Source organism: Marmota marmota, unplaced genomic scaffold (assembly GCF_001458135.2).
Source record: "Marmota marmota marmota unplaced genomic scaffold, marMar, whole genome shotgun sequence".
In the NCBI taxonomy this organism is placed as follows: Eukaryota; Metazoa; Chordata; class Mammalia; order Rodentia; family Sciuridae; genus Marmota; species Marmota marmota.
Window position 1 is genome coordinate 42,647,906 of NW_026000108.1, and position 22,561 is coordinate 42,670,466.

Sequence of the window (22,561 nt, forward strand, 5' to 3'; positions counted from 1 at the left end):
ATATGAGAGCCTCGAAGGCAGCACCTGCTGTGGGCAGGGGAGGGTGCAGGCAGGGCTGAATGGGGCTTGGACATCAGTGGACAGTTGAATATCTGTAGGTAGATGTCAGGGTCTCTAAGCAGAATTTGAGCTTTGCTTTTTTGCTTTATACGGGGTTTTTGAAAGAAAGTACAAGCCTGGTACAGTGGTGCACACCCATGATCCCAGTGACCAGAGAGGAGGAGGCAGGAGATTGTGAGTCAGAGGCTTGCCCTCAGCTACTTAATGAGATCCTATATAAAAATTAAAAAATAAAATAACTGGGTATATGGGTCAGTGGTAAAGCATCCCTAGGTTCAGTCTCCAGTATTAAAGAAAAGAAAGTACAAATTGTTTTATTGCCTTTTCCCTTTCTGATCTGCCTCACTAATCTACTGCTGGACAGAATCCATTTGTACCTCCCGGAAACACTTATCAAGCAGCTGGGCATCGCCTGCCACCCCAAACGTTCTGGTAGTGTGACTGCCTGCTCATGCCAACTAGAGAGAGGAGGCAGAGGGAAGCTGTGGTTTTGACTTGAGGAGGAGGGGCTAGGGATGGAAACTCTGGGGCTGGGGACAGGGGGTAGACAGGGAGGTGAGCAATTAACTGCAAAGACCTGGGTTGTACTTTCTGTGAGCCCTTTCAGCCCTTTGAGGTCTGCGCCTAAGTACTCTGTTTTTTGTTTTAAACATGGTTATTTGTCTTGGGCTCTAGCTTCCTGCAGTTGCAGTTTCTGTCAAACCAGTTTGTTAAAAATGCACTTGGAATAAATACTAGAGAACAGGGATTTAAAAAAAATAGAGGCACTTTTTAAAAAAGTGCTTTTACATAACTTGAATTTTAGTTCATACTCAGGACTTTAGTTCAAGTCCTATTCAGAATAAAGAATGCTGTTGGATGAGAGAAGGTTTTAAAACTGGAGGAGCTATGGTCCCGGACTTTACCACCTTACCTTATGGCAATGGAGGCATTTAATTTCACCTGTGGGCTTTAAAACACGGAGGGAAAAAAAAAGTACAGGCACACTGTTAACTTTTGTGCATACCAATTATGTCCCCGAAAAGGTGATATCAAAAAATTTTAACTGACTCCTATTCAAAATGCAATAGGTAAGATCAACAAAGAAAATTTTATAAATCAAGGGCCCTACAGGGCTAGGACCAGGCTGGGTGGAGTAAGAGAATGTCAACATAGTCAGTTAGAGTGGCAGTGTAGCTCAGTGATAGAGTGCCTGCCTAGCATGCCCGAGTCCCAGGGTTCAATCCCATGCACTACAAAAACAAACGAACAAAATCACTTAATTTGTAGGATGAATAGTAGTTTAATGCAATATTTCAACAAATCAAAAATCAATGAAAAAAAATCCATCATTAACAAATTTTTAAATAAAGACAGAATCCCCCCTGCCCATTCTTTGTGGCAGTTTCAAAGACCTGCAATTGCATTTGGTAGGGGTAAGACCATTTTTCTGAGAGACAGAGAAATTGGCAGGTAACGACTCCCAGAAGGCCTGCTCGGTCGCTGCCTTGCTAAACATGACCTCATCCATTTCCCTGCACCGCAGGGAAATACTTCAATGACTGCTCTATGCTCAGTGACCGTGTGCTGGTTTTCATGGCATGTTCTTATTATCGCTGTCAGTGTCACCTGGTTTAATTCGAAAGCCTCCATGAGATAGGGTTTCAAAGCAACTTTATAGTGGTCCTCACAAATAGGCTTACAGGCTGCTGGCTGGATGATGATCAGAGGTTATCCTCCATGGCCACCAGAAACAGAGTGGACTTGTTTTCATCAAACCTGATCACAGGGCCACTGTGTGCTGAGGCAGTGGGAGGCCCAGGGGGTTCAGAAGCAGAAGGAAGAAGTGGAAGGGTAGTTCATTGTGGCATTGGACTGACTGACAGACTCAAGAAGTAGATAACATATTTACTTTCTTCTTTGTGTCCTTGTGCCCAGTGGGAAGGAAGTCACCCTCACTGGCTGCTCCCCTGGAGGACCACCTATGCAATGTGAGCAAAAGGGTGCTGTGCTGGGAATTGTTCTGCTTTGTCCCAGCAGACCCACTTTCCTCCAGGCTCTGAGCTTTAGTGGGCTGGTCTTTATGAACACCAGCAGCAAGCATCCCTGCAGCTCCATCTTCCAGGTGGGTTAGGAAAAAGGTGGGTAATGGCAGGAGATCACAGTGGGAGGAGAGGAAGTCAGTATTTGGTCCCCTCGCTTCCTTGCGGCTGGGCTGGGGGCTGGCTGTGTATCTCTGCTGACCTGTCCTTCTCAGCTGCTATATCTGAGCTCTGTAACCACTCCCCTCCCTCATCTCTCTAGGCCTTGGGAGTGATATTCTGGCTCCGGATGCTTCAGTATCTCTTATTGGCTTCCCTCAAACCCACCCACACCTTTGTAAATAAAGCCCTTTTCCATTTCTTTTATGAAACCCTTCTCCGTTGCTCTCTTTGGGTGTGGCATGTGTCTCTTGCCAGGGCTCTGATGGCTACGATTTCTAATGTCCATCACTAGGCAAAAGTCGGGCAAGGGCCAGGCCTCATGACCCTTGTCTCTGGCAGTTGTCTTCTCTTCAGAGAATGAAGCACACCTGCCCGCCCCCCCCCACCCCGCCTTTTCCTGAGTTTAGAGCCTGTGCACAGTCAAGTGCACCTGTGCATGAGCTGCAGGAAGTTTAAACAGATAATTCCCATTCGCATCATCTCCGCTGCTTTGGATTTCAAATATTTATTCAGTAATGAGAAGCTTGATCTCGTTCCCAAGAGCATCCAATCAGCTTGCTGTTGAGAGTGGAAAGCCCCTAGTCAGCATAAACACAGAGCGGAATATTGTGTTACCGTGACGCTTTCTGCCACGGTCCACAAGAGCAGGGATGTTGGGTCCCAGACCAATGCTCTGTACCTCTGCAGCTGAGAGTGACAGGTGAAGCCAGAAGACTGTGGGTCATTGCTGTGGTTGCTGAGGGTCCACCTGCATCTGTCTGCACTGTCACTCGATGTCTTATTCTGTAATGGCTCCCAAGAACACCTGACCCTTTTCTACTGGTTGGGGGATTTTTTAATACTAATATACCAAGGGGGGGGGGAAGTGGAGTGATAAGCTAAATGTGGCACAGGAATGGTGGGCACAGGGTAGCACTGGTAAGCAGTGGAATCAGATACTGCATGTGGGAGTCGGGACTGCAGTGTCAGGGTCTGGGGCGCTTCATCCACAAGAGCGCCACCTGATGGAAGGCAGGCGCTCTGAAGCAGGAAGCAGGGGCCCCAGGCTCCCTCCTGCCTTCCTCCTTTCCTTCCTTCATATTTCTTTTTTTCTTAACCAGAGTTCTCACAAAGCAACAATATCAATAGACTTCTTTTCCAGGCTATTACTGGAGTTGCAAATGAACATTCCTAAATATGGTAAGCCATTCAACAAGAGTAATATATACAATATAGTCAGAATAAGGGAATCCTTTAGGTGAGAGAGAATAGTGTGGGAAAGGGGAGAGTGTGTGTAAATTCACCAAATTAAACAGTAGATTTCGGGGTTTTTTTTGGTATTAGGGATTGAACTCAGGGGTGCTCAACCATGGCTCCACATCTCTCTCTCTCTCTCTCTATATATATATATATATAGAGAGAGAGAGAGAGGTCTCACTGAGTTGCTTAGGGCCTCACTAAGTTGCTGAAGCTGGCTTTGAACTAGTGATCTTCTTGCCTCAGCCTCCTGAGCCACTGAGATTACTGGCATGCACCACCTCACCTGGCATCCCATACTATATTTCTTTTGAAAAAAAAATGGGTCATAAAAGACAAAGTATCTGTTAGTGATACTGTGAATAGTGTTTCCTTCTCCTCTTGGCTCTGCCTTGAATCTCCCTTTCAAAATGCTAATCACAGGTTGGAACTCCAATTTGTAATCCACTTAGTAGAATTTTTAAAAAATAATTATAGAGTCACAGGAAGTTAAAAAAAAAACATTCAGGGAAATCTTATGCACCCCTCCCCTTCCTCAGTGTCAGCATCTTGCGTAACTGTAGCACAATATCGAAACCATGAAATAGACATGGATGTAAGCCATGGAGTTTATTTGGATTTCATCCTTTATACATGCACTAGTGTATGTGTGTGCATGTGTGTGCGTGTGTGTGTGTCTATGCTGTGACATGTATCGATTCATATAACCACCACCAAAATCAAGATATGGAGCTGTTCCATCAGCACAGCATTTGATAGAATTTTAACAGGAAAAAAAAAAAAGTAGTATGTGTCATCCTCTCCCAAAAAAAGGAAGAGGGCTCCCCTAGTTTATTTCCTGTTCTTTATTATACTGGGTGGAGTGATGATTAGGAGAACAGGAGGGACCCTGCCTCCCTGATGACAGTCACAGACCCAGAGGCAGCCTGAAACCTGACTGGGCAGTCAGCCCACTCACCAGCAGAGATGAAGAGTCGGGGGCTGGGGAGTATTTTCTCTCCTTCTCTACTCTCTCACACCCTTCTGTTTCTCCACATAAACCTCAACACTGAAATACAACCGCAAGGAAAACCAACCGTAGGATGAAACCAAAGACAGCTGAGAATCTCGGATGGGGGCTGAGCTCTTGATGACGTCACTGAGAAGCAGATCTGCAGTAACTGTCCTAACTCTGGACTCACCCCACAGGGAGATGGTGAAATCTCTTATGGCGTTAGTGTGTTTAAATTGTGTTTAGTTAGGCTTTTATGTTGCTTTCAGTCAGAAGCAAGATAACTAAAAGCTATCTACCAAAAACTACTGCTAACTTCACACTTAATGGTGGAAGACTGATTGCTCTCCCTAAGTCAGGAATAAGAAGGAACTGCTGCTCCTACTGCTTCTAACCAACATCATGCGAGAGGGACTGGCCCAGGCAATTAGGTGACAAGAACAGAGGGTATCCTGATCAGAAAGAAAAAATTTCTCTCTTTCAAAGATAACATGATCTCTTGCATATAGAAAGTCCAAATAGATACACACACTAATAAAAAAAAGTTAAATAAGATTGGAAGATACAAGATCAATATTTAAAAAATCAATTGTAGCAGGGTGCTGTGGCACATGCCTGTAATCCCAGCAATTTGGGAGGCTGAAGCAGGAGAATCACAAGTTCAATGCCAGCCTCAGCAATTTAGTGAAGCCCTAGCCCTTCTTCATGAAGCCTGTTTCAAAATAAAAAATAAAAAGGGTTGCGGTGTGGTTCAGTGGTTAAGCAATCCTGTGTTTAATCACACACACACACACACACACACACACACACAAAATAAAATCAAAGGGAAAGAGGTGTAGCTAAGAGGTAGAATGTTTGCCTAGCATGTGTGAAGCCCTAAGTTTCATCCCCAGTACCACAAAAATAAATAAATATCAATTGTAAGCCAGAACAGTGGCACATGCCTCTAATTCAGGTGACCATGGAGGCTGAAATAGGAGGATCACAAGTTTGAGGCTAGCCTGGGCAACTTAGGGCAACTGTCTCAGAATTAAATTTTTTTTTTAAAGGCTGAGGATGTAGCTCTGTAGTAGAGCACCCCTGGGTTCAATTTGCCAGTGACACACACATACACACACACACACACAAAGAAAGAAGGCCAAGAAAATTCAATAGGGAACAAATAACTTTTTCAGTAGATGGTTCTGGGACCAATGGACATCCACATGCAAAAGGATAGGTTGGATCCCAACATCACACTGTATAAAAGTATTAACTCAAAATTGTTGTAAGACCTAAATGGAAGAGCTAAAACTATAAAAATTTTAAAAGAAAGCAGATATAAACCTTCATGACTTCGGGGGGCTGGGGTTGTGGCTCAGAGGTAGAGCGCTCCCCTACCATGTGTGAGGCACTGGGTTCGATCCTCAGCACCACATAAAAATAAAATAAAGATATTGTGTCCACCTAAAACTAAAAAGTAAATATAAAAAAAAAACAACCTTCATGACTTTGGTTTTGGCAATGGTTTCTCAGCCGTGATACCAAAATGACAAAAGAAAAACATAGATAAATTGGACTTCATCAAAATTAAAAATATTGTTAAGTCAAAAAACACTACAAAAAAGTGAAAGGAACACCTGCAGAATGGGATGCAACATCTGACAAACATTTATGTGATAAGAGACATGTGCCTAGAAAATATAAAATATTCTTACAACAAAAGACAATTGCCGAATTTAAAAATGGTTAAAGGATTTGAATAGTTACTTTTCCCAAGAATATGCACAAAACACATTAAAAGATGCTCAACACCATTAGTCATTAAAGGAAATACAATCAAAATGACAATCAAATATCTATTAAGATGACCCCTATTTCAAAGATAGACAGAAACAAGTATTGGCCAGGATGTGCCTTCTTCAAAACCTGACCCCAAAACTCCAAAAATTCCATTCTTCCTTAGGAAATCTTAGGTTTTATCTACAGAGACAAGTGAGTGACTGTTTCACTGTCTACATGCAATGCCTAAAACTTCCAGTGTAAACATATACCTTGTGAATGGACACGGCAGTATGCCACCAGGTCCCTCCTGGAATGAAGGACTTAATTTCTCAACTGCTGAAAGTGTGGCCAGAAGTCACTCCCAGCTGTCAGCCCCCTTTGAGGTTTGCCTCTGATCACAAAACCTGCCTCATCCAAAGTTGGACCTCTTTCCACATGTAGCCCAATTTAATAACCAAGAAACACAGGGTATGATGGCCCCGGGCCCTCACTACAACATGGGGCAGCCCTGCAGGAGCATTTCTGTTCCAGATCTCCCTGTGGGATTTGGCTGAAGCCTTCCCTTGGGTATGTGTCACAACTCAACCTACCCCTTTGTCTAGTTTTGCTCCCTTTTCTTCCTGTCCACAAGAGTTGGTCCCAAGGGGGCTCTCTCATAAAACACAGGCATGCCACTCTCTGAGGCAGCATCCCGGGGTACCCAGTGTATGACATAGCCTTCCCCTATATGCACGCCCATGTTAGCAGGTGGTCAGTGAGCCTCCTCCATCCTATTGCTGAACAGCAAGGGCATCAAGGGGTAGGGAGCCGGGGCCTCTGTGTCCCAGAGTCAGTGGGATCCATGTTCTTCTTGTAGAAATTTCTCTTGCAGTATTCCACCAGTTTGCCCTGCAGACACACTGGTCCCTTTTCCAGTGAATATATTAAATTAAACCAATAACCTCGCAGCCATACCGGAAAGGAAACACTCCTCTTTAAACAGGTCTCCTTGGCTGGGTGCTCATTACCAGGGAGGGAAGCACTTGCCTCATTCTTGGGGAAAAGAATTCTCTCCTCATTTGTAAGAGGGAGTCATCTCCTCAAAGGTTGTAGCCTCAGTGAGTTTGTATGTGAAAGCACCCAGAGCAAGCGGTAGGTGTGATGCCACCAGAAGAAAAAAGAAATGACAGTGTTTCTGATTCGCAGCTCCCTTTGTTATCCCAGAAGGAACTTTTAGACTCCTCGGTTTCTCCCTGTGGGAGGATGGTGCCAAGTCCTTCATCATTCCTTGAGATGGTTACCTGGCTGTGTGGGAGGGGCCTTCTCTTGCACATGCGTCAGCACAGTCTCTGTCTCTGTGATGATGCACATCGTGTTCCTCCATGACAGCACCCAGTGTGACCCCACCATGGAGGAATGTGCCTTGTGACCTTGAGCAGAGGGTGGTGGAACACGGTGTTCCTTATGTTCACTGTCTATGAAATCTGCTCCCTGTCTTTGAATCATACCAAGGATTTCTTTCTTTCTTCTTTTCTTTTTTTTTTTTTTTTTTTTTTTTTTNGCTGAATTCCCTATTTTGCAACATTCTTCTTTTCCTTTTTTTTTTTTTGTATTTGGGATTGAACCTATGGGTGTTTTACCATTGATCCACATCCTCAGCTCCTTTTCCTTTTTTATTTTGAAACAAGGTCTTGCTAAGTTTCTTAGGGTCTTGCTAATTTGCTGAGGCTAGCTTTGAACTTGTGATCTGCCTGCCTCTGCCTCCCGAGCTTCTGGGATTACAGGTATGTACTAGCACACCCAGTCAAAGGAGCTATTTTTTTTATTTGTTCTTTTTAGTTCTACATGACAGTAGAATGTATTTTGACATATTATACATATATGTCGTATAACTTCCCATATTTTCAGTTGTACATGATGTGAAGTTATACTGGTTGTTTGTTCATATACGAACATAGGAGTGATGTCTAATTCATTCTACTCTTTCCTATTCCCATTCTCCCTCCCTTCCTTTCCTTCACTCCCTTTTGCCTAATCCAATGACCTTCTATTCTCCCCCTGCCTCAACCCCTTGTGTATTAGCATCCACATATCAGAGAGAACATTCCACATTTGGTTTTTGGGGATTGGTCTATTTCACATAGCATGATAGTCTCTAGATCTGTTGGTTTACCAGAAAATGCTATGATTTTATTCTTCTTTATGGCTGAGTAATATCCATTGTGTATATATGCCACATTTTCTTTATAATTAAGGTTCAAGTCAAAGTATTATCATTTCTAATCCCTTTAGCAATCTCATTAAAGTTCAAAGCCTTTATAGGAGAGGTTAGTTTTGAAATTAAGACAATAAGAGTCCTTTCTTCCTTCCGTTTCTAAGTGCAGTGGTCATGATCTTTCTCCATTATGGAAAACAAGTTAGTTAAATTAAATAAACCTTCATATAACATATTGACTTAAAAATTTTCAAGTATAAATAAGAAAGAAATGAAATTTGAGTATATTCACAGATATGAAATTTGAGTATATTAAGCCAAAGATAAAGGTATGGAATAATATGTAAATGTAGTGAGATGGAGTATACTGTGCACTTAGATTTAAACTTCAATTTTTGTCCTAACCTGACCTTGTAACAGGCATTCAGTATGAGGGGAGCCCATCTTGACCAATGCCTGAGGAAAGCAATTGCTGGGGCAATGTTACGACGTTATGTGGTGGTGTCATCTGAAATTGATTCTTGCAACACAGAGCAAGGTATTTTATCTTCACTCACCCAAATGAACACTGGACAGACAACTCTTAATTACCCAAAAGCCATAGCAAGTGTATGTCATAAAGCTGACAAAGTGTCCTCTACCAAAAGCTCCTTCCCACCATGCCCAGACCCATGATCTTGGTCTTCATAATGACCTTCACTTTTGGACCACAATTCATAAGATCTATAGACAGATAACTTACATCTACTCATTTATTCATCTATTCATTAAATAAACATTCAGTAAGCACCTACCATAGGATAGATACTCTTTTAAAAAATATTTTTTTAGTTGTAGATGAACACAATACCTTTATTTCATTTATTTATTTATTTATTTATTATTTTTATGTGGTGCTGATGATTGAGCCCAGTGCACCACATATGTGAGGCAGGCATTCTACCACTGAGCCACAACCCCAGCCCTGGGATAGATCTCTTCAGAACACTCAAGTTCAAGCTGCCCTGTCATGGCTGCAACAAGTTCAGAGCATTTTGTATCTTACAAAGGATGCTCCCTCAGATAACCTCCTCTAGTATGTTCATGGGTCACAAAAAATCTGAAATTCTCCAAGAAGATAAGACTCTTTCCACCCAGACATTTCTAGATTGGTAGGATTTGTTTTCATAACTTTAGTACCATTTAACGATTGCCACAGTTTGGAATTATTCCAAACATAAAAAATGATAGTGACATCTCAGCAAAGAGAGAGAAGAAGTTTCTTATCGATAAGTGGTTGTGAATGTAGGTGATGATGCCATTGCAGAAACACTATTTATAAATAATACAACATACTTGAACACTAAGTGCCTCTCTCACTAATAGCAACAAATGAAAGCTGGCATATACAAATAACCAACCAGAGTGTAACAATAACAAGAGGTTTATAAATGCCTATTTACACAACATTAATCGTGAATGGAAAATGGGGTGGAGGGGTTACATGCACATGTGTCCTCTAGTTTTTGAGCACTTCTCAGAATTTTTCTCTCAAGGTAGTCAGACAGTGTAAGCTCCAAGCTTTAGGACCTTGTGAAAATTTCCTTAGGTTGACCTGCTAAATTATTAAATAGGCCCAGGCAAATAATAATATTAAATATTTTAGTAGTACTGAGAAAAGCATTTTGAATCCATGGCAATATTTTCTAAAAATAAGTGAATTCTAGAAGCTGCAGGGCAAAAAAAAAAAAAAAACAGAAAACATTCAAAGGGTAGTGTAAATTTCTTACATTTATAATATGGGCATTAGCATTGTATTTGCTAAAATATAACCATCTCTTTTCCTATGTGCAGAATAATGGGAATGTACTTGATAGGGGTGGCTACGTGATAGTGGGCATTGAAACTTTTTCCTTAGAAGCTACATCTAAAGGTCAAGAAACTTGAGATCTAGTTTTGTTTTTCAGTCCAGAGTAAAATTAACCCATGTTGAAAGCTATGAATTTTAGAGATGATGGGAAAATGTTGAGAAAGAAAACAAAAATGCCTGATTTCTCTGTGACTTCAAAGAATCCTACTGACATAACTTCATTTATCTAAGGAAACAATCCTGCTAATTACATTATACATATTATATATAATTACATTATTATATATAATAAACTAATTTCTTAGTTACCTGTTTTATGGAAAGGGAATTCAGGCCTTGGGAAAAGAGTTATGCAAAAGTGGAAAAACCAGAAAGAACTCTTAGTTCTTTTAACTCTTTGGCTCAGATGATACCTTCCTTGGAATCTGAGATACATTTTCTCCTGGTCAATAATTAGTTTGGTGGCTTGAGAGCTCCTAGATAAGGGGAATGTGTCTTTTTCTGCAGTCATGTGTCACTCTTTTTGGGTGGGGGGCAGGGGAGGGGTAACTGGGGATTGAACCCAGGATACTCAACCACTGAGCTGCATCACCAGCCCTTTGTATTTTTTATTTTGATATTTTGAGACAGGTCTTGCTAAGTTGTTGGCCTCAAACTTGGAATCCTCCTGACTTGGCCTCCCTAGTTGCTGGGATTACAGGCAGGTGTCACCTCATCTCTCTTCATGCAAGCTTCTCTTCTACTAGATACCTCCTACATTGAGCAGTTATTGTCCCCCCCACCACCACCACCTTGGCACTTTTTTCTTTTGATGCTATTTATTTCCCCTGGGTAAATTTTTCTTTCTTGTGTCTTCATCTACTAACCATACGCGGATGAACTCTTAATCTCTAAGGCCAGCCTTTCTCTTGAACTCCAAGCCCATGTCGCCAACTGCCTATTGGATGTTTCTAAACAGATGTTCTGGAAGTACCTTGAATTGCTATGTCCAAATCTGAGCTCCTCATCCTCCCTTGAAGACCCAGTTTTATTCACCCTTCCCCTGTCTCAATGAACATCATATCCATCTACTCAAATGTTGAGACCAGAAAATTGAGAATCATCCAAAATTCCTCAGACCCCATATTCCAATAATCAATTCCTCTCCATCAGCCCTGAAAACACTTCTCAGATCTGTCTTTGCCTTTTCTTCCCTACCATTGTGGTCTTCTTTTTTCAGAGTTTGAATCTCTTCTCTCGTGGCAAACATCAGCCTCCTCTACTGGTCTCCCTCATTTCACTCCCAGCCCATGGCCACCCATCCACTGCAGAGCTCCAAAACACTTCTCTCAGACAATCCTCTGCTCATTTCAGTAACTTCCTGTTCAGGGCAACATATATTCCCACTCCACCTAAATGTTCTTTTCTTATACCAGTCTCAGATGCCTATAAATCCCTCCTTGCTGCAAAAAAAATGTATGCTCCAGAAATACCGAATTTTTTGTAACTTCCCCAAATATGTTAGGCCTCCCTACATTTGCATGTGCTATCCTCTCTGCCCTGCTCAATGCCCTTTCCTTTTAGTATCAGAATCTGGTTTTTGAGTAGCAGAAGCTAAAATCACACACACAAAACAGGTCATGAAGATATTTCCATCATCAGTGAATTTAGAACAATGCATGCTTATATAGGAGTGAGTTTTCCCTACTCTAAAGGAAGTAAAACTTCCCCAGACAGGAGTGAGAAACAAAAACAATTCTGAGCAGGGCACAGTGGCGCACGCCTGTAATCCCAGTAGCTCGGGAGGCTGAGGCAGGAGGATCTCAAGTTCAAAGCCAGCCTCAGCAAAAGTGAGGCACTAAGCAATTCAATGAGATCCTGTCTCTAAATAAAATGCAAAATAGGACTGGGGGTGTGGCTCAGTGGTTGAGTGCCCCTGAGTTCAATTCCTGATACACCCCCCCAAAATAAAATATATAAAAGGGCTGGGGATGTGGCTCAGTGGTTAAGCACCTCTGGGTTCAATCTGGGTAGCAAAAAAAAAAAGAACAATTCTGATAGGTACTCTGCCCCAGACCAAGTCTGGAGGTGGAGTGAGGGGAATATAACAGTAACTGCATGTTGGCTGAGGTCGCTTAGAGTGCAGAAAGTCTGATCCTAAACACCAGTCTCCCGTATCTGTCATGGAATGGGCAACGAGTAGCAGTTGAAGGTGAGTTGAAGCCACGAGCACCCGTGACAGTCCCACTGCCTCTTCTGCAGTCTTAGGGTCAGTAAACACGGAGCCAAATAGTTCCCACGCCCTGGAGAGTGGAAGTACCTGAGAGAGCAGGTGAGCTTGAGGAAGACTTATGATTAGGAAGGAAGATCACTAGGCAGCAGATAATCACGTGGATCCTCTAGCAAATGAACGCCTTGAGTGATTCCAGTGGGAAAGACAAAGAAAAACCAAGGTTCAGATAGACTGTGGCCATTGAGCCCTGAACACCAACTACTCTGTCCTCTCCTCAGAATGGACTGACAGCTCTCTGAATTGAGAGGCAACCCTAGGTTGGAGAGGAGAGACAAGAGTTTGACTGGCTGAGAAAGCCCTGTTGGCTAAGATTACATGTCTGCCACCCAGGTGGGATGGGGGCCCAAGTGAAAAGAAATCAAGCTTACGGGCCTGGGGGTGAAGTTCAATGGTAGAGTGTGTGCTTAGCATGTGCAAGGCCCTAGGGTCAATGACCATCTCAAAATAAATAAATAAATAAATAAGTTTCCTTAACAGCATAAAATATAAAAACTTTGTTTCTTACCAAGTATGTATATTAAAATTTGTTGGGCTACAATAGTTGTTACCTAGGCACCTGACTATCTACCACTAGACTATACACTCTTCATGGTAGGGACCGGGTCTTTTCATTCACACACCTCAGCACCTATCATAAGGCCTGAAATACAGAGGGCCACAATATACGATTCATCCGTTTAATGTCTATTCAAGCAGAATAAATCCAACATTGACAAGCAACCTGGGTGAAGCAAGCTGATATATGGGCACAATCTTTTTAGTCAGGGCTTCATATATGTTTTAGACAGAGAAGAGGAGATAGTGTGTTTTGTAGGGAGGTAGCCTGTGGAAAATTCCAGTGGATACCTGTGTTAGTCCACTTTGCATTGCTGTGACAAAAAGCCTGAGAAAATCAACTTGGAAAAAAGATCTATTTTGACTCACGATTTCAGAAGTTTCGGTGTATTGATTTGAGACCTGTGATAAAGCAGAACATTATGGCAGGAAGCAAGAGGATGTGGTGGAACAAAGTTGCTCATCTCATTGGGGCCAGAAAGCATGGAGAAGAGGGGTGGGCACTGGGGGAGGGTCCAGGAACAAAAATATACCTTTCAAAATTATGCCCCCAGTGACCCACCTTTTCCAACCAAGCCCCGCCTCCTACACTTTCCACCACCTCCCTATAGTGCCATAGCCTGGAGACCAAGCTTTAGCCATGAACTTTGGGGGACATTATAGATTCGAGCCATAACAACATTTTTGTTTAATCATCACTGAAAATTATAAAGTTAGAAGATCACAGATAACTCCTCCCAGTGCTGAAGAATCAGTGCAGAATTTAAACCAAAATCAAATCAGACATTGTTTTCCTCAAGCCTGCAGACAGGACTAATTTGAATGCAGTTGGATTTTTCCTCTGCCTCCATGGTGTGATTTTAGAGACCCAAGCAGCTCCCTGCAAATCTTACCCATCCGCTGTTGCTGGAGATATCTGATATTCCACAGTCAACCCATCTTCTATTCCTTTAACTTATGATTTTATTCCTTGCTAAAATAGAAGCATATTTAGGTAAAGAAATGCTTTGTGTTGCTATTAGCCTACTCCCCTTGTAGTGACCAAAAGAGGAATTTTTTTTTTTAAATAAGTAGTTGTTTAAAGGAGAAGTCAATAGCAACAGGTACCTAGAGGTTGGGAAAGGGGATTCCTTAAGTTGGTAAAAGAGATAGAATGGAGAGCAGATTCTTTGGGGACTTTGCAGTTCTGCCCAGGGCCCACTGTATCTGTTCAAGAACAGGATGTGGAACAGGACGTGGGAGGAATTTGGAAAAGAGAACAGAGATGCTTCCCCTCCTCCATCCCTCCCTCACATTAGTCACTGGTGTTGTGGGAATTGTCCTGGCCTGCTTAGCAGCAGCCAGAAAATGTGTCCCAGAATTTTCTGTCTTGGAAGATGTGAAGCTTTTTTGAAGGAAGAAGAAAGTTGAGATGAACAGCAGCAGAAGTAAATCCTGGGGCATGCACCAGCTCACCAACTTGTTTCCTGGGCATGTGATGCGGAGAAACTGTAATTGTGGGACCATCATGCATATAAGCAATAAGGTACATAAACCCAATTGCCAGGAGCAATGGGATAAGGCAGAGTCCTTAGAATGGAATGTGTGGAGGCAAGCAACTTGGAGACTTGGATTTTCTGTTGAGAAAACACCACTGAACTGGGCACAGTGGCACATGCCTGTAATTTCAGCGGCTCAGGAGACTGAGGCAGGAAGATCTCAAGTTCAAAGCCATTCTCAGCAATTTAGTGAGGCCCTGTGAAATTTAGCAAAATTCCTGTCTCAAAATAAAATATAAAAAGGGCTGGGAATGTGGCTCATTGGTTAAACACCCCTGGGTTCAATCCCTGGTACCCCCAAAAAAAGACACGGCTGAACTAAATCCAGTCACTGGGGGAAACAGCTCTCACTCTCCAAGGCAAAGCAACTCATGGTTCTGCAAAGCTGAGAGAGGCAGAATCTGAAAATGTGTCCTAGAATTTTCCAGAAAGATGGACTCCCAAGTAGCCCTTCATCTCCTTGTTTAGTCAAGTCTTCTCAAGCAGGAGGAAGAGAATCTACTTTTCTTCATGGGCTCCATTGACAAGTCATGGGCTTGTTTTCTCTGTTCTTTGCCCTGTGAGTACCCAAGAAGGTAGCAAACCAGGAAGTGGGCCCTCACCAGACACCAGCTCTGCCCTGGCCTTGATCTTGGAATTCTCAGCCACCTAGTGAATGCTAATTTAGTATACCAGCCTGAATTGACAAAGACTTCTCTTCTTTCTTACTAATAAAACCCTTACTTTACTGTAAATATCAGTGTGTTCTGCTCTAAAATATGACTTTTCCCAGCCTCTTAGGTGGATACGAGTAGGCAAGTAGCAAACTTTTGGCTGACAAGATGGAAGCAGAAGTTGTTGAACAGAACATCTCTAAAGCTCTCTAAAAGGGGGAAATGAACTGGCAGTCCCCATAGTACTGTCCCTTTCCCATTTCTCCCTTAGTATGTGAAGCACACACAGCATCACTCTATATATTAGAGGAATATGTGCCCAGTCAGTCATCCCTCACTTCATGATAGGAATACATTCTGAGAAATGTGTCATTGTGCAAATACCATGGATGGTACTTACACAAGCTAAGATGACTATGATATCATTAAGTGATAGAATCTTATGGGACCTCCATTACATATGTGGTCTGTCATTGACCCAATAGTCATTATGTGGCACATGACTATTAAAGAACACATATCCACAACCACAGGTTAGGATGTCTGCAGGAGGCAGGCAGTGGGAGTGGGTGCCTGGTATGGACAGGGAAAAGTAATTTTTTTTTTCAAATTTTGGAGTGTTTTATTCATTCTCAGGAGTTCACTGCAGTTTAAAGATTTGACTGTTATAACCCTGTGTGCTCAAAACTGCACTATCAGTCTGATAGCTATTTACCATAGAAAAGTAAATTTTAAAGAGAGGAGGACCCTGCACAGAGGGTTGATATGGGATTCTGAAATTCGTATTGTGTTTAAATCAATTCTCTGCGCTTTATGTCATGAAGAAAAGGGCAGCAAGGATCTTCATTTGCATTTCCCTAATGACAAAAATGTTGAGTATGTTTGATAAACTTATTTGATAATCACAGTTTTCATAAATGTCTCTTTAAGTCTTTGTTTTTCAGTTGTGTTGTTTTCTTATTGCTGAATTTGAAAGTTCTTCCTATATTCTGGATACAAACTCTTGGTTGGATATGTGATTTTTAAATATTCTGTCTGTGGCTTGTCTTTCTAATTTTTTTACAAAGAACACAGAGTAAAAGTTTTTAATTATTCTGAAAAAAGAAAAAGAAAAGGGCAGCAAGGGAGAGACAAAGAATCATGCAAAGTTGTTGCCAATAGTCACATGAAACTCTTAGTATCACACGTGGTAAAAATTCATCTGGCATCAGCTAACTCAGGAAACCATGATGACGCTCCAAACCTCAAATCTTCCCAATCTTGCTGGGTCTGACTTCACTCCTGGGAGTTCTCAAATGTCCAGTGGTGCAGCAGCCAGCACCGTGGATGATGAAGCGGCCAGTTCTCTGTTTCCAGTGCTCTCCAGGAAGATGTGAGCAACAGCCCCGGGCTGTCCTGCAGGACAGTCACAGCCGCTCTTATATCCAAATCCAAACACCACATTCCCTTTCCAAATAACTCTGTGCTAGCTTGGGGCCCCACTCAGTTTCAGGGCCTTGATCTGTGTGTACACAGATGTCCCTTTTAGGACTCAGTAGACCTAACTTCCTGTTCAGGTTCTGTTTTCCAAGTGGGGAGATTGCTGGCTGCCCTCTCCTTCTAAGCAGAGGTGCATAAAGTTAAATGTTGCCTAAAATCTATGTGTTCTGAAAGAAGCTTTTGACTGAAGAAACCGGCAATCAAAGCCTAAAGAAGCAATATGATAGGCTGTCACTTTGGTGACTCCTGAAAAGCCACACTGCACTATGTAGTCTCCTCCCTTTGAATCTCCATGGCCCTGTATCCTGCTTTAATTAGTCGAATGAGGCAGAATGGGGGATACTATGCCAGTCAGGCACTAGGACTTCAGAAGGCCTGGAAGCTTTGCTTTGGCACTGTGGAGGGAATTAGTGGCTATATGGGAAGGTGACTACCCTGAGGTCACCCTGCTGCAAGAAAGCCCACAGTAAGGGCTGGGGGTGTGGCTCAGTGGTTGAGCACTTGCTTGGCATCCTTGCAGCCCTGAAAAAATAAAAATAAAAATAAATAAAAGAAAGCCACATTGAGTTTTATGATGGTTTATTATACAAATAAAAAACCAAAACAGAGTTAGATTTGGATTAGTAAATAGAGGGAAATGTGTTTCTTCACACAAGACAGAGTAGTTGTTAGATGTCTGTCAACCCATACTTTAAAGAATGCGTTGCTGGGCATAATGGCACATGCCTGTAATCCCAGCGGCTCAGGAGGCTGAGGCAGAAGGATCACGAGTTCAAAGCCAGCGTCAGCAAAAGTGAGGTGCTAAGCAACTCAGTGAGACCCCGTCGCTAAATAAAATACAAAAAATATGGCTGGAGATGTGGCTCAGTGGTCGAGGGCCCCTGAGTTCAATCCACAGTACCCGCCCCCAGGAAAAGAATGTATGGTCCTGCAGAGCACCAGATGAACATGCACTTCATCTACTGCATTTCTGTTCTCCCTCCACCACCTCCTGCTGCAGAGCCCTGTCCTGTCCCTGTGTTTGCCCTCGGCTTCTCCTCCCTCCTGTGGGTCTGCCCAGCCTGCAGAATCCACCTAGAATGCTCACCTCCCTTCATCCATCCATCAAAACCCCTCAGTTTTTCTGGACAGTTGGAAGGTGTAGCCATTTCGTTAAGTTTTCCATGAATACCCCAGTCCCAGTGAGAGCACTTCCTTTCCTCTGAACTCCATTCCCATAGCATTTCCAGAGTGGAAAATTGGTTTGGCCAGTGGTCACTTTGGAACAGTGTTTCTCTTATTGCCTTGAACTAATATGTGATATAAGTGTGTACCAGTTTTTTCCTCCATTTACTTGTTCCCCCAATCAGATCATAGCTTATCAAGGACATGAACATGAGGGCCCACTTAATCGAAAGGCAGAAAACATCCATTGATCTTAACTCTGCTTGTGCTCTTGAAATGAAGCAGCCTAATTAATAGCTATGTTTTCTTTTTAAGCTTCCATTTCTTATCAAAACGGTTGTAACAAGTTTAAACTATTGCCTGAGACTGAGGAGTGCTCTCAGAATGTAGGCCTCCAGTTTTAAAAGTGAGAAAGCCTCATGCCAATGGGAGTCTGCCACCTGCATATGCGGGCACTGCCGTTTGTGATTCACATGGTGCCCCACCCAGGGTTTCCAACAGTGGGACAGTTGCCCAATCCTATCTTCACATAAATTGCTTCCTGTACCCTATAAAGTTCAAACAGGTGGCCCCTAAACAAGTTTCACTATCATTTAAACTTGGTAGAAAGGTTTTTGAAAACCATTTGCGGTAATTATATGTTACCGTAATGGAGTTTGTTTTCCTAGGAGCAGTTATAAAAAGGAAGGATAGAAACTTGCTGGATTTTTTCCAGCGTGGTTCTAGAGGGAAACTGTACATGGCAAACACAAGCTGTCCAACCCCCAGGGAGGCTACTGTGTTTCCCCTGCAGCAAGGAAGTCCAGCATTTCACTCATGCCGTCATTAGAACATTCCCTACTCTATATCGCTTTGAAATTTACTTCTTTATGTGTCTGTCTACCTCCCAGTACTGTAAGCTTCTGCAAGACAAGGGCTGGCATATTTAGATGACAACATAAATAAAACATTTACGATGTGTCAGACTGTGTTCTCTGCTTTCTCACCAAGGTTAATCCTTATGTGTCCTTTATCAGATAGCTGCAATTATTACTCCCCTTTTAGAGGTGAGGAAACTGAGGCACAAGGTAATTAAGCAACTTGCTAAATTAATAAATGGCAGAGTTGGAATTTGAAGCCAGACACTCTGACTCCAGAATGTGTCTTAATCACTACATAATCCTGTCTGGTCTTTATTTATCATATTCACAGCACCTAGCCCCATCCCCATGAAATGGATGCTGCATAAATAAATGAATGATCACCATTGTACAACACTCATATTCCAGAACATTCATGGGGAGTTCAAATTTAAAACATTCTTTACATTTTTAAAACATGCATCAGTGGCTCCCACAATGTGTCCCATGATCATCAACCTGTCCAAGGAATTTGTTAAAAATATACATTATCAAGACAGGTGTGGTAGCCCATATCTGTAATCCCAGCTACTTGGGAGGCTGAGGCAAGAGGATCACAAGTTCAAGGCCAGCTTCAGCAACTTAGTGAGCCCCTGTCTCCAAAAAGTAGTTCACATGAGATGATGTATCCCACTAGATGCAGTGCAGTGCCTATGATCCCTTCTACTAAGGAAGCTAAGGCAGGAAGATTGAAAATTTGAGGTCAACCTGGGCAACCAAGGGATACTCTGTCTCAAAATAAAACAGAAAGGGCTGGGGGTGTAGCTCAGTGGTGGAGTGCTTGCTTAGCATGTGTGTGGCCTTGGATTCAATCCCCAGTACTGAAGAAAGAAAGACAGAGGGATAGAGGGAGATAAGATAGAGAAAGAGAGAGAGGAAGGAAGGAAGGAAGGAAGGAAGGAAGGAAGGAAAGAAAGAAGGAAGGCAGGCAGATGCACCTGGATTTGGGGGTCAGAAACTGTGGCACTGTTCCCATGAAATTATTAGCTCCATATAATCTATGCTCAACAAGTGCTGTGGCTTGCATGTGTCTCACAAATTTCATGTGCTGGAAACCTAATCCCCGAATTCACATATTAATTGCATTTGCAGGTAGGATCTTTGGAAGATGATTTGGTCATAAGGGCTCTACCCACATGAATGGATTAATCCATTCATGGGTTATTGGATTAATGGGTTGTCTAGAGAATGGCTTTGTTGTAAAGTTGAGCTCTCTGCTGTACTCACTCTGTTATGCCACGGGATGCCGTCCACATGTAATAATGCAGCAGGAAGCCTCATGGGATGCCAGAGCCATGCTATTGAATTTTCCAGCCTCTAGAACAGTGAGGAGGAAAAATCTATATAAGTTTTTCTATAAGTAAATCTGTAAGTTACCCACTGTCAGATGTTTTAGTTCTGAAAATAAGCTAAGACAAGCAGCCACCATCAAATGAAAAATTTTTCATCCAATAGATCTTAATAGAAATAATGGGATGCCCTAGACAGTGCCAAATGCCAAGCACAGAGATATCACAGAGCTTTTAGATATTATGTGATGCAATCAAGTTTGAAGCTGGAATAGTCTTAAAAATATATATTTGCAAAGTTTAAGTCAATCAAAAGATTTAAGTGGGGGCTTAGGGTGGAATCTTCTTTTTTTAATATTTATTTTTTTACTTGTAGTTGGAAACAATACCTTTATTTTACTAATTTATTTTTATGTGGTGTTGAGGATCCAACCCAAGGCCTCACACATGCCAGGCGAGCGCTCTACCGCTGAGCCACAACCCCAGACCGAAATCTTCTTAAATATGTTTTTATTAAAGGTGAAAGACCTTGGAAAAACTTTGAAGAGTTGTATGTGGGGGGCCTCTAATGGGCTTTATTGTGCCAACCCCCCCCCCATTCTTTGGTTAAAGTCTTTATTCTCGGTTCCTCACAATGTGACTTACTATATTTGGAGATAGAGTCTTTAAAGAGCTTTTAATGAAATTAAAATGAAGTCGTTAGGATGGGTCCTAATTGAACATGACTGGCATTCTCACAAGAAGAAGAAATCTGATACAGAAAGGAACAGAGAAGAGACCATGTGATGACACAGGGGGGCACTGACCATCCACAGGCCAAGAGAGGCCTCAGAAGACACCGGCCCTATGGACAGATGTCTGGATGCTAGCACTGTGAGAAAGCACATTTCTGTTGATTAAGCCCCTCAGTCTGTGGTCTCCTTTGTTATGGCAGCCGTAGTGAACCCACACTGGGCCCTATTCAGGAAGGCTTCTTGTTAGGAAGCTGTTTCATGGAGGGACTGCTTACCTTGTGCTGTAATCTGGTCTCCCAACTTTTCAACCTTGGACTCCAAGGACAACTTTCTACAGCAGTGGCTCCCACAGTGTGTCCTTTGATCAGCAGCATCAACCTGTCCAAGGAATTTATTAAAAATATACATTATCAAGATAGGTGTGGTAGCCCATTCCTGTAATCTCAGCTACTTGGGAGGCTGAGGCAAGAGGACCACAAATTCAAGGCCAGCCTCAGCAATTTAGTGAGCCCCTGTCTCCAAAAAGTAGTTCAGTGATAAAGTGCTCCTGGGCTCAACTCCCAGTATTATAATAATAATAATAATAATAATAATAATAATAATAATAATAATAATGTATAAATGTGTCTGAGTATTACAAAACCAAAAATACCATAAATTCTGAATAGTACCCCATTCCATCCTCATTAAGGAATAGGAAAAACTTTAAAGACATGAAGCTAATGTAAATATATCTGCCTTGGCCCAATATGGACCCACTCCTCTTTCTGTCAACCTAGTATGCATTTTTTATAATGCTCTTTCATGTCTACATCAGTCTTTTGGGGAAAGAATAATTCAAAATGTATACTCTGCTCTGAAAGTGTTGTCTTGCTATAATAGGTTAAATACCAGACCAAGAATAGAACCGACTCACTCCAGTCTAGAGGTGCTGCTGGTACCTCCCAACTCTCCCCCTGCAGGAGGGTACCAAGTCACTGCATCCAGAGGGGATCAGAAGAGAAAGAGGCATTGCCTCTTTTTTTATGGTTTTGGTGTGAGGTGTTCCCCCAAAGCTCCTGTGTTAATGTAGCAATATGCAGAGGTGAAGGGATTGCATTATGAAAGCGGTAACCTAATCAGTCCATCCTGTGCCGCAGTCTGGCTGGGCACAAAATCACGAGCCACTCACAGCCTTGTAGATTCAAACAGCAATTCTTTATTCCCAAACTCATACCGGCACTCTACACACGTTCTGGGGGGATCCACGTTCTGGGCAAAATCCCAAATACTCTCTCAATCCTGCGAGAACTCAACGGGAACTCAAGGAGCAGGCGCGCCTGAGGCAGCAGGATACGCCCTATTCCCAGCAGGGTACACCTTAAACCTGGAACCGCCCTAAACCCGGATTGTCCTAAACTGGGACCGCCCTAAACCCCCAATCCGCCCTAAACCCGGATCCGCCCTGGTCCTTGAGCAAGGTCACCTTACATGCAATGTCACTGCAAATGACCTGGGTCATGCCATGCGTCATTCTTACTTAACAATGGCCCTCAGCATCTCCCCCCTTCTGATTAATTAAACAACAAGCAATGTGGCTTAAGGACCGTGCCTGGTAGGTTGTCCAATTCAACATATGGTTCTTACCCGTCATGGGAAAAACTGACCTCTAGGCGTCAGCCTCCTGTCTTAGGTTGATACCACTGCAATTGGATCATACCC

The 22,561-nt window shown here is 42.6% G+C and overlaps 1 long non-coding RNA gene across 1 annotated transcript in view; it reads right to left on the bottom strand.

The window, feature by feature from the left end:
- Positions 1 to 390: 390 nt before the first annotated feature.
- LOC125610862 overlaps positions 391 to 22,561 on the bottom strand; it is a 26,514-nt gene continuing 4,343 nt past the window's right edge. The window contains exons 2-4 of the long non-coding RNA XR_007340913.1: positions 18,689 to 18,691; positions 6,532 to 6,538; positions 391 to 401 (exon numbers count right to left, since the gene is read on the bottom strand). This is a non-coding gene — a long non-coding RNA (uncharacterized LOC125610862). The remainder of the gene's footprint in view (positions 402 to 6,531; positions 6,539 to 18,688; positions 18,692 to 22,561) is intronic.